Source organism: Terrapene carolina, unplaced genomic scaffold (genome assembly GCF_002925995.2).
Source record: "Terrapene carolina triunguis isolate 2854851 unplaced genomic scaffold, T_m_triunguis-2.0 Scaffold715, whole genome shotgun sequence".
NCBI classification, from domain to species: Eukaryota; Metazoa; Chordata; order Testudines; family Emydidae; genus Terrapene; species Terrapene triunguis.
In genome coordinates this window covers 1,444,424-1,448,647 of record NW_020665066.1, presented here as the reverse complement: position 1 = coordinate 1,448,647, position 4,224 = coordinate 1,444,424, and the positions used below count along the sequence as shown (strand labels likewise).

Sequence of the window (4,224 nt, the reverse complement as noted above, 5' to 3'; positions counted from 1 at the left end):
TGCTACGGCTCTGTTTGTCCTGTGGATGAAGGGATTCAGTAGCTAGGGGCTATGATTCTGGCCCCTTTCAGAGGCACTTACATATACTTCAAAATAAACTGCTTCTCTCTCCCACCAAGGGGAGGAAAAGGCAGGAAAGACAATCCTGACCACCCCTGGGAAATGAAAGGCACTTCACTGGTTCTCAGTATGTACAGATAGGCACTGGAAATTCTCCCCTGCCACTTGGTGTCAGTATAACTGGTCTTTGTGGAGGAAGGCACCCCAGCGGGGAGTACTGGTCTTCGAACTCCAGCCTGGAGTCACCTTAGTGTTTTCCCCCCCAAATTCAGACCCCATCCAATCTTGCTGGTGTTGATACAAGGACTGACTCCAGCTCCCAGGTCCTCCAACAGTGTGGTAGGCTCCTGCTGCTCTTCTAACAGAGGCAGGGTGCAGTTACCAATGGGAGTGAGGAACCACCCAGCCAGCAGACTCAGAAATGGCATCCTGTGGCCCAACAGCCTTTGTCTTCAGGCTCTACGTTCCAGAAGAGCCACTGTTGCCATTTGCCCCCGTAGCCAAGTTCTGTGCAGCCAGGGGAGTGAGTAAAAATAGCTGCCCAGATGTATGGGGAGGGAAAACAGGACTTGCTGTGTTAAGCCTGTGGGACAAGTTTTGCTCAATGAAATCTAGGAACAGGGAAAGATAATGGGGTTTTTGTTTCACTAAACAGCAGACTCCATCACTTAGGTGTTTTAGAGTATGACATATACACAGGGACTATGAGTCACTTCATCTTCCTATCACATTGCATCTCATAAGCAGCAGGGTCACACTGTCTCCTCTGTCTAAAGTAGGTTACAGTTATGGCATTTGATAAATGATAAGCGTAAGCTCTGCCAGGCTGTCTTTAGTTCATGTGTTACAGAGTCTAGCATGAAAGGCCCCTCAGGGCCTCTATGCAGTACAATACAAGTTAATAATGCCAGTTTTCCTATTTCTTGCCCCTAGCTGTATGGCTCAGTGGGCAAGGAGATCAGAGTCATGGGCTTTGACATGGAACATCTCTGCTTCCCAGAGCACTGTAACATGAGATATCCACATTTTCTCCATAGGCCAGATTTGTCCTTTAAAGCAGGGGCTCCCACACCATGCTATGTTCCATCCCTTCACATCACAACACATTTTTTTTAAAAAGGTGGTACATGAACCAGTAAAGATTGGGACTGCTGCTCTAAAGCATCTCCACATGGGCCAAGTCCTCCATAAGATAAAATTTAGATAGAAAATGATACATCATGTTTGGATCAAGAGCCAATAGAAGTATTTCATCAACTGTAAAATATACATTTGAGGGATATTATTCCACCCAAGGAGTTAGGGATAGTCATGAAGAATCAAGCATCTGTGCACAGCATGAAAGCTAGTGCATAGATCCATTGTCAGGTGAAATCAATACTTGATTGTATCTATTTAATATGTGGTTCTGTACCCAGGTTGTGTTTTAGGACTTGCGCTTTGCAAGATGGATTTTGCTGGAAGTGCTTTACAACCACAAGCTTTTCAAAGGGTCTCCTTAAGCACGAGGCAAATTAATTATAAGTTAGGGCATATTTAGGAGCTAAAAGCAGAGCTATTACCACAAGGTTTACAAAAAATTAAAGAATGTGATGCCATGTAATAAGAAAGCAGTGGTAATTTATAAAATGCCCACCTCTAGAGAACTAACCGAGGACTCCCATGACTCAGACTTCGCTAACGGCACTGCCTCCATTCCTCACCGATCAAATGAAATAGCTATCTAAGACAGCACATACTGACCCAAAACACACTGGTTGGGGTTTTGTTTTGTTTTTCACAATGGTAGAAACATTGGGCATGTTTGTTTAAACAAATGTTGCCACAAATATTAATTGGGTTTTTTCCCCTGCACTGTGTCGTCATGTTTGCGTAGCTGTACTTCTTCCTCACAGAGCATCAGATTAACACAGTGGGATGTTGTATTGTAGCTGGAATCCAACACAGAACGGGCTGTCGGGTTGCCGAGCCTAATGCCTTGCCAGACCCAAGTGCAAATGGCCGTGGCTGGGCTCCACACCGCCACCAAGGGGCAGTAACTGGAATGCCAGCCAAGGTTGTTGAAGCGGAGCATGGCAAAGGGCTCTATGAGCAGAGGCAGAGATGGGGATGGTGGGAGTCCTCGAATTTCACCCAGCACAGGCTCAGAGGTTGGACAGGTCTCTGACATTTTAGGAGTAGGTACACACCACCATCCACCCACCCCCTGGCTGCTCCCTACAAGCCCTTGCAGTGTTCCTGCCTGCAGTGAGCTTTGCTCGATCAAGGTGGGGGCTCCCTAGTTTCATCTAGGTAAGATCAGCCCGAGCACCACCTCAAGCAGCCCAGTGCTGTTTCAGGTCCTGTGTGTGCTCAGTCCTGCTCCAGCAAAAGGGGGTGGTGACTAGAGGAGGGGGTGGTGGTGGCTAGAGGAGGATTAGTCCTCACAGTGTGTTAAAGGAGCAGCTGAGTTCTGACTCTGCCTGACTAGGGGTCAGGGTCTGCTGCCCCATGCAAGAGTAACCCTCCTTTCATTCGCATGCCTAATCTGCCAGGAAGAACTGCAAGCGCCAGCCAAGCTAACTCCCATCCTGGACATGGATTTCACTTCCCCTCACCAGCTCCAGGCAGAAGCTAGCCCCACCTTCACCCCGCAGAATTCATCATGCTGGGTTGCCCAAGGGAAAGTGCTCGGGTGTGTCTGGGTGCAGTAATCTGGAGAGGAGCAACGAGGCTCACTGAAGGTTTTGCAACCCTCCACGCTAAGCGACCAAGCCACCAGCAACCGCAGGATTCTCCCCTCAGACAGGATCAGGCCTTTGCAGCTCAGGGACCCTAAGCAAGCCCGTAAAGGGGATCAGCTAAGCAGGAGCCTGCAATCTGTGTGGGGCACCATTATCATCCCCAGGGGCATGCCCATCACACAGCAAGGAAGCATCCTGACTGGGCTGAAGGTCAGCAACAGTAAAACGACAATTGCATGTAACAGCTCCACAGCAATGACTCAATCGATGATTAAAGCGGATATTGCAGCTTGGGGAAGAACTCAGAACACAGGGCACGTAGCCACGGTGCCCATTGCCCCAATCCACCTCGGAAATCACAGTGACCCAGAGACTGCAGCCAAAATCACCATAACGTCCCCAAAAATATTGTTACCTAGGGCTGCTATAACCCTCCCAGTGCACAGGGGTTGTATAACTAACCCTTGCACCCCCCCAAAGTTACAGTGGGCCAGGGATCATATACCCGTAACTCATGTAGCCCCAAGAGCAATTCAGTTACTAGAGGTTACGTAGCCCTTCTCTATACCCCACACCCAAATCGCAGTGACCCAGGCAGCACTGAAGAATTATAACCCAGCCAACGCTCCCGCACAAAACAATCAGTGACCCCGGGGGTTATATAAGCCGCACCACCCCTGTGACTCAGGGATCGCAGCACAGAGCCCTCCTACCCCTCCCTCAAAACAAACCGATGAGCCAGTGGTGTATATAATCCACCCCCAAACAAAAACAAAAAATAAAAATGACTCGGCGGATTATGCAACTAACAGCCCCCCCCCCAAAAAAACCCGTCCTAGCGGCCCCCCGCGTCTCTGCACAGGGCTGCCCTTGCTCCAAGCGGATGCTGCAGCGCTTTACTCCCACCTGCGGCTTACCTGGGCGATCTCGCTAGCAAAGACTGTACGGTGCTAATCCTCCGGCCCGCTCCCCGCCACCACTGCAGTACCGCTGCTGGGGGGAGCGGGGGGGATATAAATAGGGCTCCGCGGCTGACGTGCGGCCAGCGGGGCGGAGCGAGCTCGGCCAGCTGACTGCCCGCCAGAGCCCAAGTGGGACGTGCCCGGCTGCACGTCTGGCTCAGGGGCTGGGCCTGTGCCGCCGCCGCCAGGGCGTCTCGGGGTGCGGGGCAGGTGTAACTGCGCGCGTGGTATGGTAGGAGAGCAGCGCTGGTGTCGCGCGGCGTAGCGGGGGGCAGAGCCCAGCCGAGGCGTGGGGATCGCTGAACCCCCGCGCTGTTTGCCAAGGCAGCTCCGGGATCTCTACCGCCTTGCATGGAAACCAGGCTGTTTGCAAAGGGGCCTTCGCTCGATGCAGCAACTTCGTTGTTCCACCACGGGGACGTGCAGTGCAGGGGTGTTGGTTTTTAAAGATGACCTGGGAGCTAAGTGGAGTGTATTAG

General features: G+C 51.4%; 1 protein-coding gene across 1 annotated transcript in view; it reads right to left on the bottom strand.

Annotated features, from left to right (window-relative positions):
• Positions 1-3,795, bottom strand: part of LOC112106130 (L-lactate dehydrogenase A chain) — a 14,639-nt gene extending 10,844 nt beyond the window's left edge. The window contains exon 1 of the mRNA XM_026660142.2: positions 3,701-3,795. The gene's annotated coding sequence lies outside the window, so the exon portion shown is untranslated. The remainder of the gene's footprint in view (positions 1-3,700) is intronic.
• Between the last annotated feature and the right edge of the window lie 429 nt (positions 3,796-4,224).